Consider the following 16,186-nt stretch of genomic DNA (forward strand, 5'->3'; position numbering starts at 1 on the left):
TATATATCTATCAATCCATAAAACATTTAAACTCTTTCTCTTTGGCATTTAAACAACACTTTGTAATCAGTTACTCTTTTGTATTCCCTTTTCAATACAATTGAGACATACAATGCCTCCAATAGATATACAAGTGAATCAATACATAATTATGAAGTCAATGAAGGGAATAACACATTAAAACCTTTGAAATACAATACATATACATCATGTGAGCCCAAGGGATGAAATTCCACTTACAAACCACAAGAACAGCTCAATCTAAGCTCTTGATACACCACCTACAACAATAATCCATAAATAACACCATCATCAACTCAATATCCAAGAACCCAAGTCAAATAACCCATTAAACCAACTCAAACAACAAACTCATATCATCTCTTCTCCAAACCCAAGAAATAATACAACCAAAAGCTTACCTTAGCTTCGTAGCACCAAGAAGAACTTCGATCTCAAATCGAATCGCCAACTAAAAGCATGAATCAAAGATGGAAAGCAAAAGAAATGAAGAAAACCCTAAGCTCTAGAGGGAAATGTCGAAAAGGAAAAGAAGGAAATGAGTAAAGTGAAGCCAACTACCCATTTAAAATCTCGAACAGTAACCCGAAATGCTCGACCGCAAGTGCGCTACTCCTTGTACCACGGGTGCGGTAAGCTCACGGCACTCCACTAAAAAATCCATGTTCGACGACCGCGGGTGCGGTCCTGCAATTACCGCGGGGGCGGTCTACACCGCGGGTGCGGTACTAACATCACCGCGGGTGCGGTGTCACTACGGGAAAAACACAAAAATCCAACAATTACGACCGCGGGTGCGGTCCTTACACTGAGCGCGGGTGCGGTCTGGTCACGGCCAAGACAAAAATCTAAGGCAACTAAAATCGAACCAAAACACTGAAACAACGCAACAACCAACAACTACAATATCAACCACACCTCAAGACAAAATAACCAGCAATACTATGGCCCATAAACACAACTCTTAACATCACAACTAAACTTAAACTTAATCAATAAATCCATAACATACGAAAACTAAAACCGTACCGTTCACCAGGCTCGGCTATTACAATCTCCCCTCCTTAAGGGAATTTCGTCCTCGAAATTGACGTCACTGCACGAACAACTCAAGATACTTCTCTCTCATCTCATCCTCTGGTTCCCACGTGGCCTCTTCGATCAAATGGTTCCTCCAAAGAACTTTAACGATGCCGATCTCTTTGTTCCTCAAAACTTTAACTTTGCGGTCCAGAATCTGAACCGGAATCTCTTGGTACGTCAAATTCGGCGTCAAGTCTAATGGCTCGTGGCGAAGAATATGGGAAGGATTCGCAATATATTTCCTGAGCATCGATAAGTGAAAAACATTATGGACTCTGTCAAGATCTGGCGGTAGGGCTAACCTGTAGGCTCGATCACCAACTCTGTCCAAGATCTCAAAGGGGCCAATAAATCTCGGACTCAACTTGCCCTTCTTGCCAAACCGCATCACACCCTTGAGAGGTGCTATCTTCAGAAACACGTGATCGCCAACCTCAAACTGTAAAGGTCTACGACGAATATCTGCATAGCTCTTCTGTCTCGACTGCGCAGTCTTCATCCTCTCACGGATAACAGAAACAACATCGGCTGTCTGTTGGACCAACTCTGGTCCCAACATCTTCCTCTCAGCAACCTCATCCCAATACAAGGGAGATCTAATCTTCCTGCCATAAAGTGCTTCATACGGTGCCATGCCAATCGTCGCTTGGTAACTGTTATTGTACGTGAACTCAACAAGAGGCAATTTGGAATTCCAGCTACCAGGATAATCGATAGTACAAGCTCTGAGCATATCCTCAAGAATCTGAATAACTCTCTCTGACTGACCGTCGCTCTGAGGGTGATAAGCTGTACTGAAAGCTAACCGCGAACCCATAGCTCTGTGCAAACTCTTCCAAAACTCTGAGGTAAATCTAGGGTCACGATCAGACACAATCGACACAGGGACACCGTGAAGTCTAACAATCTCTGCTATATAATCCTCGGCATACTGGTTCATGGAATACGTCGTCTTGACTGGAAGAAATTGCGCTGACTTGGTCAATCGGTCAACGATAACCCAAATGGAATTGAAACCCTTCTGCGTCCTGGGAAGACCAGTCACGAAATCCATCGTAATATGCTCCCACTTCCACTGAGGAATCGGCAATGACAACAATGTCCCAGCAGGTCTCTGGTGCTCAATCTTCATCTGCTGACAAGTTAGGCACTGAGAAATAAACATAGCAATATCTTTCTTCATCCCTGGCCACCAGTAGAGTCTACGAAGATCCTGATACATTTTAGTACTTCCTGGATGTATCGAATATGGTGCGGTATGAGCCTCTGTCAAGACGTCTCGCCGAATATCATCACCAACGGGAACACAAATACGGCCTCTGAAAGTCACCAAACCATCACCATTCAACGCAAACTCTGAGTTACCCCTCTCTTCAGCTCTAGCCCTCAACTCTAACAACTGTATATCAGTAGCTTGTTCTCTACGGATCCTGTCCATCAATGTAGCCCGAATAACCAACGCGGAAAAACGAGCAATGGTTCCAGGGACTACCAAAGAAATCTCCTCTCTCTGCAAGTCTAAGAACAACGGCTGCTGAATCATCGAACTCAAGGAAGAACTCGACTTACGGCTCAAAGCATCAGCCACAACATTCGCTTTCCCTGGGTGGTAACTAATCGTCACATCATAATCTTTGACAAGCTCTAATCACCTCCTCTGCCGCATATTGAGCTCTTTCTGGGAAAACAGATACTTCAAACTCTTGTGGTCTGTGAAGATCTCACACTTTTTGCCATACAAATAATGTCGCCAAATCTTCAAGGCGAAAACCACAGCTGCTAGCTCCAAATCATGCGTCGGATAATTCTTCTCATAGTCTTTCAACTGGCGAGAAGCATAGGCGATAACCTTACCTCGCTGCATCAGAACTGCACCAAGACCCTTCTTCGACGCATCGGTAAACACAACAAAATCCTCTGAACCACTGGGCAATGAAAGAACAGGAACTGTCGTCAACTTATCCTTCAACTCTTGAAATGAACTATGACAATCAATGGACCACTCGAACTTCACAGTCTTCCTCGTCAGATTGGTTAATGGCAAAGCAATCTTGGAGAAATCTGAAATGAAGCGACGATAATAACCCGCCAAACCTAGAAAACTGCGTACCTCTGAAACAGTAGTAGGAATAGGCCATTTCTGAATCGCCTCAATCTTCGTCGGATCAACAGCTATACCATCCTTCGAAACGACATGGCCTAGAAAAGAAATCCGATCCAACCAAAACTCACACTTCTTCAACTTGGCAAACAACCTCTTCTCTCTCAACAATCGGAGAACAACTTGAGATGCTCTGCATGAAGCTCTCTGGTCTTGGACTAGATCAAGATGTCGTCGATGAAGACAATGACGAAGCGATCCAAATAAGGCTTGAACACACGGTTCATCAGGTCCATGAAAACTGAAGGAGCATTGGTCAGACCAAAAGACATCACAAGAAACTCATAATGACCGTACCTGGTCCGGAACGCTGTCTTAGGGATATCAAACTCCCTAACCTTCAACTGATAGTAGCCAGACCGAAGATCAATCTTCGAAAATACAGTGGCACCCTGAAGTTGGTCAAATAGATCGTCAATCCGTGGCAACGGATACTTGTTCTTGATGGTCACTTTGTTGAGCTCCCTATAATCAATACACAGCCGCAACGACCCATCTTTCTTCTTAACGAAAAGAACCGGAGCTCCCCAAGGCGAAGAACTCGGACGAATAAAACCCTTGTCCAAAAGATCCTGCAACTGCGTCTCAACTCCTTCATCTCAGTAGGGGCCATCCTATACGGAGCCTCAGAAATAGGAACCGTACCTGGAGCTAGATCAATCACAAACTCAACATCCCTGTCCGGCAGCAAACCCGGCACATCATCCTCAAACACATCAGCAAACTCCCTCACCCCGTCGATATCATTTATATTCAACTTAATCATTCTATCCAAATCTACAATCGAAGCCAGAAATACATCACAACCTCTACACAGCAACTTCTCAGCCTCAAGACAAGATATAAATGGAAGGACCAGCGAAGCACCTGCACTGGCGAGAACTCCTCCCTTAATGCCATCATCTGCAAAAGTCACCGTCTTAGCAACGCAATCAATCATTGCACGGTAGGTCGATAGCCAATCCATGCCAAGAATAAAATCGAATGCAACCATAGGGATAACAATCAAATCAGCAAAAACAACTCGCTCCTCAATACGAACAGGGCACGCATAAACAATAGACGTCGGGCACAACACATCTCCCGAAGGCAAAACAACATTGAACTGGAGGGGAATAACAGAAGGAACTATACCCAACGATCTCAAAAACAATTCAGACATAAAAGAATGAGTAGCACCTGTATCAATCAAAGTCGTAGCTACTCTGCGCGAAATAAAAATAGCGCTAGAGATCAGTGAAGAATCATGGTTTATACATTCCTTGGTCATCGAAAAGATATGACCCTGCACTCTATCCTTGCTCGCTCCCCTTGGACAATCTTTAGCAATATGGCCTGCAGTGCCACAACGATAACAACTATGAGTGCCAAATCTGCACTCTCCTCGGTGATGTCTGCTGCACTTAGGACACAGTGGCTTCTCGGGATCAACTGGAACTGACGGTGGTTTAGGACTCGGCACTATCTTGCCTTTCCCCTTGAATCGATCCCTGCCCCGCTGACTCGAACTCTGGCCTCTCTGAGCAATGGCATCATGTCTCTCCTCCCTCTCTCTGGCGATATCTTTCTCGTCTTGTTCGGCCAACAACGCCTTCGACACGATCTCTTTGAAAGTCAAAGCTTTGGACATGTTGATATCCCTCCTGATCTCTGCACGAAGGCCTCGAATGAAATGAGCACCTTTGTCTTTGTCGTTTGAAGCAATGTACGGGGCAAATAGACAACCCTCCTCGAACTTGAGAATGTACTCATCATTGTTCATGCCTCCCTGTCGAAGCTCCAGAAACTCAGTCACCTTCCTAGCTCGAAGTGCGTCGGGAAAATACTTGTCATAGAACAAATCTGTAAACTCTAACCACTTCAATGTCGAAACATCAACACCAACCTTGGTTGCGTTCCACCATATGCGGGCAGCTTTAACCAACATGAATACTGCACAGCTGATTCTGTCTTTATCCTCATACTGGAGATGGTCGAATATTGCTTCAAGCGCCTTGACCCACTCGACAGCCACTAACGGATCAGTGCTACCTGCGAATTCCGGTGGATCCATTCTCTTGAAAGCAGAAAAGACGGCATCAGTGCCAACTGCCTGAGCTACTTTGCCTCTCACTTGGCCTCTACCATGTCCTGTTCCTTGCAATCGAAGCAGCTGCTGAATCTGCTCGCTATGGACTTTGGCCTGCTCTTTAAGCAACTTGCCGAACTCGTCGACAACTCTCGAGGAAGAACTATCCTCACCCTCTGACGCCTTACGCTTAGGAGGCATACTCTACAATGTGCTCACAAAAGACATATCAATAGATAACAATGGATAGATGCAAAAGAAAACATACCCGGACAGTTGAAAGTAGATGAAGTCATATGCATTGGTCCGAAGAACGGTGCTCTGATACCACTAAATGTGACACCTTGACCCGTTACAATTAAAATACAGCGGAATTTAAAATTTTCTTGAAGGTAGGAAGGATTACAATTTCATAACATCAAAGCATTTACAAAATATTTGCAACCAAAATAAATACATGATCATTCAAATGACATAAGAAAAATACAAAATATCATTCCTATGATCATGTCCAAAAATGCCATCCTTCCAACTTCGTATGCATATGACTTCGGGCCACAATCACTGTCCTGGTCTGTCGATCTTAGCTGCATCACATGAAATAACTGAAATGAGTATAAAACTCAGCAAGTGGAACTCTTACATAGTAATGAACATAGCATACTCTGTAAAACATGGCTTTAAAACATTGAATACCATCAATCTATGAATCATAAATAACATAGCTATAACAATAACAATGAGATGGTATTTCTCTTTTCTCTGGTATGGATTGATATCAATAATAACTCTGTCTGTGGTGCTCGTATCCCATCGATATAAATCGACAACTCTGAGGGATATAAGCCTATGGTCGTTGATCAACTAATTGCATGCAATCTCTTACTATATATCTATCAATCCATAAAACATTTAAACTCTTTCTCTTTGGCATTTAAACAACACTTTGTAATCAGTTACTCTTTTGTATTCCCTTTTCAATACAATTGGGACATACAATGCCTCCAATAGATATACAAGTGAATCAATACATAATTATGAAGCCAATGAAGCGAATAACACATTAAATTCTTTGAAATACAATACATATACATCATGTGAGCACAAGGGATGAAATTCCACTTACAAACCACAAGAGCACCTCAATCTAAGCTCTTGATACACCACCTACAACAATAATCCATAAATAACACCATCATCAATTCAATATCCAAGAACCCAAGTCAAATAACCCATTAAACCAACTCAAACAACAAACCCATATCATCTCTTCTCCAAAACCAAGAAATAATACAACCAAAAGCTTACCTTAGCTTCCTAGCACCAAGAAGAACTTCGATCTCAACTCGAATCGCCAACTAAAAGCATGAATCAAAGATGGAAAGCAAAAGAAATGAAGAAAACCCTAAGCTCTAGAGAGAAATGTCGAAAAGGAGAAGAAGGAAATGAGTAAAGTGAAGCCAGCTACCCACTTAAAATCTCGAACAGTAACCCGAAATGCGCGACCGCGGGTGCGCTACTCCTTGTACCGCGGGTGCGGTAAGCTCACGGCACTCCACTAAAAAATCCATGCTCGACGACCGCGGGTGCGGTCTTGTAATTACCGCGGGGGCGGTCTACACCGCGGGTGCGGTACTAACATCACCGTGGGTGCGGTGTCACTACGGGAAAAACACCAAAATCCAACAATTACTACCGCGGGTGCGGTCCTTACACTGAGCGCGGGTGCGGTCTGGTCACGGCCAAGACAAAAATCTAAGGCAACTAAAATCGAACCAAAACACTGAAACAACGCAACAACCAACCACTACAATATCAACCACACCTCAAGACAAAATAACCAGCAATACTATGGCCCATAAACACAACTCTTAACATCACAACTAAACTTAAACTTAATCAATAAATCCATAACATACAAAAACTAAAACCGTACCGTTCACCAGGCTCGGCTATTACATGTCAACATCAAACGGATGGACAAATTGAAGTTGTCAATAGAACTTTGGGAACAGTTTTGCGTGCAATTCTTAAAAAGAAATTGGATTTACATTTGTATGGACTTTATTTTGGGGTTGCCTAGGACTAAGAAGGGGAGGGATTCTATTTTTGTTGTTGTGAATAGATTCTCAAAGATGACACATTTTATAGCTTGTCATAAAACCGATGATGCTTCAAACATTGAGGATTTGTTCTTTAGCCAAGTCGTTAGGTTGCATGGCTTGCCTAGAACTATTGTTTCTGGTCGCGATGTTAAATTCTTGAGTTACTTTCGGAAGACTTTATGGGATAAACTTGGCACAAAATTGTTGTTTTCTACTACTCATCATGCTCAAACGGATGGACAAACTGAAGTTGTCAATAGAACTTTGGGAACACTTTTGCGTGCTATTCTTAAGAAGAACTTGGATTTACATTTCTATGCACTTTATTTTGGGGTTGCCTAGGACTAAGAAGGGGAGGGATTCTATTTTTGTTGTTTTGGATAGATTCTCTAAGATGGAACATTTTATAGCTTGTCATAAAACCGATGATGCTTCAAACATAGCGGATTTCTTCTTTAGAGAAGTCGTTAGGTTGCATGGCATGCCTAGGACTATTGTTTCTGGTCGCGATGTTAAATTCTTGAGTTACTTTTGGAAGACTTTATGGGCTAAACTTGGCACAAAATTGTTGTTTTCAACTACTTGTCATCCTCAAACGGATGGACAAACTGAAGTTGTCAATAGAGCATTGGGAACACTTTTGCGTGCTATTATTAAATAGAACTTGGATTGACATTTCAATGGACTTTATTTTGGGGTTGCCTAGGACTAAGAAGGGGAGGGATTCTATTTTTGTTGTTGTGGATAGATTCTCAAAGATGGCACATTTTATAGCTTGTCATAAAACCGATGATGCTTCAAACATTGCGGATTTGTTCTTTGAGAAGTCGTTAGGTTGCATGGCATGTCTAGGACTATTGTTTCTGGTCGCGATGTTAAATTCTTGAGTTACTTTTGGAATACATTATGGGCTAAACTTGGCACAAAATTGTTGTTTTCTACTACTTGTCATCCTGAAACGGATGGACAAACTGAAGTTGTCAATAGAACTTTGGGAACACTTTAGCGTGCTATTCTTAAAAAGAACTTGGATTGACATTTCTAAGGACTATATTTTGGGGTTGCCTAGGACTAAGAAAGGGAGGGATTCTATTTTTGTTGTTGTGGATAGATTCTCTAAGATGGCAAATTATATAGCTTGCCATAAACCCGATGATGCTTCAAACATTGCGGATTTGTTCTTTAGAGAAGTCGTTAGGTTGCATGGCATGCCTAGGACTATTGTTTCTGGTCGCGATGTTAAATTCTTGAGTTACTTTTGGAAGACTTTATGGGCTAAACTTGGCACAAAATTGTTGTTTTCAACTACTTGTCATCCTCAAACGGATGGACAAACTGAAGTTGTCAATAGAGCATTGGGAACACTTTTGCGTGCTATTCTTAAATAGAACTTGGATTGACATTTCAATGGACTTTATTTTGGGGTTGCCTAGGACTAAGAAGGGGAGGGATTCTATTTTTGTTGTTGTGGATAGATTCTCAAAGATGACACATTTTATAGCTTGTCATAAAACCGATGATGCTTCAAACATTGCGGATTTGTTCTTTGAGAAGTCGTTAGGTTGCATGGCATGCCTAGGACTATTGTTTCTGGTCGCGATGTTAAATTCTTGAGTTACTTTTGGAATACTTTATGGGCTAAACTTGGCACAAAATTGTTGTTTTCTACTACTTGTCATCCTCAAACGGATGGACAAACTGAAATTGTCAATAGAACTTTGGGAACACTTTAGCGTGCTATTCTTAAAAAGAACTTGGATTGACATTTCTAAGGACTATATTTTGGGGTTGCATAGGACTAAGAAGGGGAGGGATTCTATTTTTGTTGTTGTGGATAGATTCTCTAAGATGGCAAATTATATAGCTTGCCATAAACCCGATGATGCTTCAAACATTGCGGATTTGTTCTTTAGAGAAGTCGCTAGGTTGCATGGCATGCCTAGGACTATTGTTTCTGGTCGCGATGTTAAATTCTTGAGTTACTTTTGGAAGACTTTATGGGCTAAACTAGGCACAAAATTGTTGTTTTCTACTACTTGTCATCCTCAAACGGATGGACAAACTGAAGTTGTCAATAGAACTTTGGGAACACTTTTGCGTGCTATTCTTAAGAAGAACTTGGATTTACATTTCTATGGACTTTATTTTGGGGTTGCCTAGGACTACGAAGGGGAGGGATTCTATTTTTGTTGTTGTGGATAGATTCTCTAAGATGGCAAATTATATAGCTTGTCATAAACCCGATGATGCTTCAAACATTGCGGATTTGTTCTTTAGAGAAGTCGTTAGGTTGCATGGCATGCCTAGGACTATTGTTTCTGGTCACGATGTTAAATTCTTGAGTTACTTTTGGAAGACTTTATGGGCTAAACTTGGCACAAAATTGTTGTTTTCTACTACTTGTGATCCTCAAACGGATGGACAAACTGAAGTTGTCAATAGAACTTTGGGAACACTTTTGCGTGCTATTCTTAAATAGAACTTGGATTATAAATTCTTTGGACTTTATTTTCGGGTTGCCTAGGACTAAGAATGGGAGGGATTCTATTTTTGTTGTTGTGGATAGATTCTCTAAGATGGCACATTTTATAGCTTGTCATAAAACCGATGATGCTTCAAGCATTGCGGATTTGTTATTTAGAGAAGTCGTTAGGTTGCATGGCATGCCTAGGACTATTGTTTCTAGTCGCGATATTAAATTCTTGAGTTACTTTTGGAAGACTTTATGGGCTAAACTTGGCACAAAATTGTTGTTTTCTACTACTTGTCATCCTCAAACGGATGGACAAACTGAAGTTGTCAATAGAACTTTGGGAACACTTTTGCGTGCTATTCTTAAGAAGAACTTGGATTTACATTTCTATGGACTTTATTTCGGGGTTGCCTAGGACTAAGAAGGGGAGGGATTCTATTTTTGTTGTTGTGGATAGATTCTCTAAGATGGCACATTTTATAGCTTGTCATAAAACCGATGATGCTTCAAACATTGCGGATTTGTTCTTTAGAGAAGTCGTTAGGTTGCATGGCATGCCTAGGACTATTGTTTCTGGTCGCGATGTTAAATTCTTGAGTTACTTTTGGAAGACTTTATGGGCTAAACTTGGCACAAAATTGTTGTTTTCTACTACTTGTCATCCTCAAACGGATGGACAAACTGAAGTTGTCAATAGAACTTTGGGAACACTTTTGCGTGCTATTCTTAAATAGAACTTGGATTATAAATTCTTTGGACTTTATTTTCGGGTTGCCTAGGACTAAGAATGGGAGGGATTCTATTTTTGTTGTTGTGGATAGATTCTCTAAGATGGCACATTTTATAGCTTGTCATAAAACCGATGATGCTTCAAGCATTGCGGATTTGTTATTTAGAGAAGTCGTTAGGTTGCATGGCATGCCTAGGACTATTGTTTCTAGTCGCGATATTAAATTCTTGAGTTACTTTTGGAAGACTTTATGGGCTAAACTTGGCACAAAATTGTTGTTTTCTACTACTTGTCATCCTCAAACGGATTGACAAACTGAAGTTGTCAATAGAACTTTGGGAACACTTTTGCGTGCTATTCTTAAGAAGAACTTGGATTTACATTTCTATGGACTTTATTTCGGGGTTGCCTAGGACTAAGAAGGGGAGGGATTCTATTTTTGTTGTTGTGGATAGATTCTCTAAGATGGCACATTTTATAGCTTGTCATAAAACCGATGATGCTTCAAACATTGCGGATTTGTTCTTTAGAGAAGTCGTTAGGTTGCATGGCATGCCTAGGACTATTGTTTCTGGTCGCGATGTTAAATTCTTGAGTTACATTTGGACGAATTTATGGGCTAAACTTGGCACAAAATTGTTGTTTTCTACTACTTGTCATCCTCAAACGGATGGACAAACTGAAGTTGTCAATAGAACTTTGGGAACACTTTTGCGTGCTATTCTTAAGAAGAACTTGGATTTACATTTCTATGGACTTTATTTCGGGGTTGCCTAGGACTAAGAAGGGGAGGGATTCTATTTTTGTTGTTGTGGATAGATTCTCTAAGATGGCACATTTTATAGCTTGTCATAAAACCGATGATGCTTCAAACATAGCGCATTTGTTCTTTAGAGAAGTCGTTAGGTTGCATGGCATGCCTAGGACTATTGTTTCTGGTCGCGATGTTAAATTCTTGAGTTACATTTGGACGAATTTATGGGCTAAACTTGGCACAAAATTGTTGTTTTCTACTACTTGTCATCCTCAAACGGATGGACAAACTGAAGTTGTCAATAGAACTTTGGGAACACTTTTGCGTGCTATTCATAAGAAGAACTTGGATTGACATTTGTATGGACTTTATTTTGGGGTTGCCTAGGACAAAGAAGCGGAGGGATTCTATTTTTGTTGTTGTGGATAGATTCTCTAAGATGGCACATTTTATAGCTTGTCATAAAACCGATGATGCTTCAAACATTGCGGATTTGTTCTTTAGAGAAGTCGTTAGGTTGCATGGCATGCCTAGGACTATTGTTTCTGGTCGCGATGTTAAATTCTTGAGTTACTTTTGGAAGACTTTATGGGCTAAACTTGGCACAAAATTGTTGTTTTCTACTACTTGTCATCCTCAAACGGATGGACAAACTGAAGTTGTCAATAGAACTTTGGGAACACTTTTGCGTGATATTCTTAAATAGAACTTGGATTGACATTTGTATGGACTTTATTTTGGGGTTGCCTAGGACTAAGAAGGGGAGGGATTCTATTTTTGTTGTTGTGGATAGATTCTCTAAGATGGCACATTTTATAGCTTGTCATAAAACCGATGATGCTTCAACATTGCGGATTTGTTCTTTAGAGAAGTCATTAGGTTGCATGGCATGCCTAGGACTATTGTTTCTGGTCGCGATGTTAAATTCTTGAGTTACTTTTGGAAGACTTTATGGGCTAAACTTGGCACAAAATTGTTGTTTTCTACTACTTGTCATCCTCAAACGGATGGACAAACTGAAGTTGTCAATAGAACTTTGGGAACACTTTTGCGTGCTATTGATAAAAATCCAAGTACGAATGAATAGCAAACACGATTATCGAAATCGCACCCTCAATTCAATAACAAACAAGGATCTATTATGTTGTCCCGATCTTTTGAAACAAGTAAAGATTTGTGATATTCACCTCTAAGCGATTAACACTTAGCAACAAATATCAACGATGATAACAATTGAATCAAGAACGAACCTTCAAAAAACTTGTTTTGACAATCCGTGCGAGAAACAATCAACAAACGCCACAAAGATGCAATCTTTGATAAGTTTGATTTGAACTTTTTCTTCTTGTGAAGAACAAAGCTAAAAGCTTTGGGAATTGAGATAAACTCAAGTTTTTCTTATATCATTGAATAGTTCGTTCATCAGTCATATACATTCAATATATATTAATCAATACATGAAAAGTAGTGCACAAAAGTCATAAAGAAAGTTGTTAAAAAATTCTACACGGAACTGGACCGCAGGTGCGCTGCAGACTGGACCGCGGGTGCGGTACAGTCTCGGGAAAAAAAATGTTTTTTTTTAGCAAGACCGCGGGTGCGGCCCTGTTTTGAGCGCGGGTGCGCTAGACCTTCGGAAATTTCACTTGAATTACATTCCAAAAACCTCCAATATTATTCCCATTATTCCCAACCTCCTCTAATTTAGACATCCAACTTGTAGGACTTCCTTGATAGCTCATCATGAGTCCTTGAAGTGCATCTTTAAACTTCTTGCTTCATCTCCTCGTTATAGGTCCTTCGGTATATTCTTTGTTGAACTCCACCACTTGCTTGAATATGCTTGATTCATCATCTTTTATCACAATCAAGCTTGAAAGTCTGAAGCAACAACACATCTTAAATCTTTCCCCAAACGTTTGCACACGGTGCCTAGCCAGATTCATATCAGCTATTCTTAAATAGAACTTGGATTGACATTTGTATGGACTTTATTTTGGGGTTGCCTAGGACTAAGAAGGGGAGGGATTCTACTTTTGTTGTTGTGGATAGATTATCTAAGATGGCACATTTTATAGCTTGTCATAAAACCGATGATGCTTCAAACATTGCGGATTTGTTCTGTGACACCCTGACCCGTAACATTAAAATAATACAGCGGAAATAAAATTTTCTTTTAAAATATGGAAGGAGTTTCAAAATACATTTCATAAAAATGTTTACAAAATAATCACATGATCATTCAAATGACATACAAAATACAAAACAATCATTCCTATGATCATGTCCCAAAATGATACAAAACAATCTTCCTTCCAACGGTGTATGCATATGGCTCCCATCCACGATCACTGTCCTGGTCGGTCACTCTTATCTGCATAACATGAAAATAACTGAAATGAGAATAAATCTCAGCAAGTGGAACTCTTACATAGCAATGACAATATACTCTGAAAACATAGCTTTGAAATCATAAATACCATCAACTCTGAAACATGAATAATATAGCAATAACTGTAGCAATAGCAATAGCAATACGATGGTATTTCTTTTTTCTCTGGTTGAATTGATATCAATAGTATCTCTGTCTGTGGTTGCAAATATCCCATCGATATAAATCGATAACTGTGAGGGATAAAAGCCTATGGTCGTTGATCAACTAATTGCATGCAATGCTCTGACTATGATTTAAATCAATCCAATAAAACATTTGAACTCTGAATAGCATTTAAAGCCGTCGTTTCGAAATCTCTATCTTTTCTCTTGTATTCCCTTTTTAACAATAGTGAGATATACAATACCTCCGATAGATAGTCAATGAAATCAATACATATCAATGGATCAATGGAAGGGAATAACACTTTGAAACCTTTAAAACACAATACATATAACATCATGTGAGCAAAGGGATGAAATTCCACTTACAAACCAATAGAACACCTCCAAACTAAACTCTTGGTACACCACCTACAACAATAATCCATAAATAACACCAATATCAAGTCTATATCCACAAACTCAAGTCAAATAATCCATTAAACCAACAATTACAACACCCTATAACAACTCATCTCCAAAAACCATGATAGAATCGCACCAAAAATTTACCTAAGCTTCCTAGCACCAAGGAGAACGTTGATCTCAAGTCGGAAATCCAAATAACTCCAAGAATCAAAGGTAGGAAGCAAAAGAAATGGAGGAAAACCCTTGGAAATGGAGAGAATCTCGAAATGAAGAGGAAAGGATAAGATAAGGTATGGCCAACAACTCCCAAAAGCAACTAGATAACTCGCCCATACTTACACCGCGGGTGCGGTCACACAAGCACCGCGGGTGCGCTAAGCTCACGGCATTCCAACAAAATTCCCATGCACGATGACCGCGGGTGCGGTGCTACAATTACCGCGGGTGCGGTGCACACTGCGGGTGCGGTCCTTGCACTGCCGCGGGTGCGGTGATGCCACGGCCTTCCAAAACCAAAATGATGAATAGTACACCGCGGGGGCACTCCTCTAAGAGCGCGGGTGCACTCAAGCCACGGCAATGAACAGTACTAAATCAACTAAAATCGATCCGAAACGCTGAAACGAACAATCAACACCAACTAACACCTCAATAAAATAATAACCAATAATACTATAGCCCAAAACACAACTCTAAACATCTAATCACATAACCCAAATAACATACGAAACTTAAATCGTATCGTACACCGGGCTCGACTATTACAATCTCCCCTCCTTAGAGGAATTTCGTCCGCGAAATTGACGTCACTGCACGAACAACTCAGGATACTTCTCTCTCATCTCATCCTCTGGTTCCCACGTAGCCTCCTCGATCAAATGGTTCCTCCAAAGGACTTTAACGATGCCGATCTCTTTGTTTCTCAATACTCTAACTGTGCGATCCAAAATCTGAATCGGAATCTCTTGGTACTTCAAATTCGGCGTCAAGTCCAATGGCTCATGGTGAAGAACATGGGAAGGATCTGCAATATACTTCCTGAGCATCGATACGTGAAACACATTGTGAACTCTGTCAAGATCAGGCGGTAGGGCTAATCTGTAGGCTCTGTCACCGACTCTGTCCAAGATCTCAAAAGGGCCAATAAATCTCGGACTCAACTTACCCTTCTTGCCAAATCGCATCACACCCTTGAGAGGTGCAATCTTAAGGAACACGTGGTCGCCAACCTCGAACTGCAAAGGTCTACGACGAACATCTGCATAACTCTTCTGCCTCGACTGAGCAGTCTTCATCCTCTCTCGGATCACAGCAACAACATCTGCCGTCTGCTGGACCAACTCTGGTCCCAACATCTTCCTCTCTCCAACCTCATCCCAAAACAAAGGGGATCTGCACTTCCTGCCATAAATGCCTCATACGGTGCCATGCCAATCGACGCCTGGTAGCTATTGTTGTACGTGAACTCCACAAGTGGCAATTTAGAATCCCAGCTACCAGAATAATCAATAGTACAAGCTCTGAGCATATCCTCAAGAATCTGAATGACCCTCTCTGACTGACCGTCGCTCTGAGGGTGATAAGCTGTACTGAACGCTAACCGCGAACCCATAGCTCTGTGCAAACTCTTCCAAAACTCGGAGGTAAATCTGGGGTCACGATCAGACACAATCGACACAGGCACACCATGAAGTCTAACAATCTCTGCAATATAATCCTCGGCATACTGGTTCATGGAATACGTCGTCTTGACTGGGAGAAAGTGCGCTGACTTGGTCAATCGATCAACGATGACCCAAATGGAATTATAACCTTTCTGCACTCTGG

The sequence above is a fragment of the Primulina eburnea genome, chromosome 6 (genome assembly GCF_022965805.1).
Source record: "Primulina eburnea isolate SZY01 chromosome 6, ASM2296580v1, whole genome shotgun sequence".
Classification (NCBI taxonomy): domain Eukaryota; kingdom Viridiplantae; phylum Streptophyta; class Magnoliopsida; order Lamiales; family Gesneriaceae; genus Primulina; species Primulina eburnea.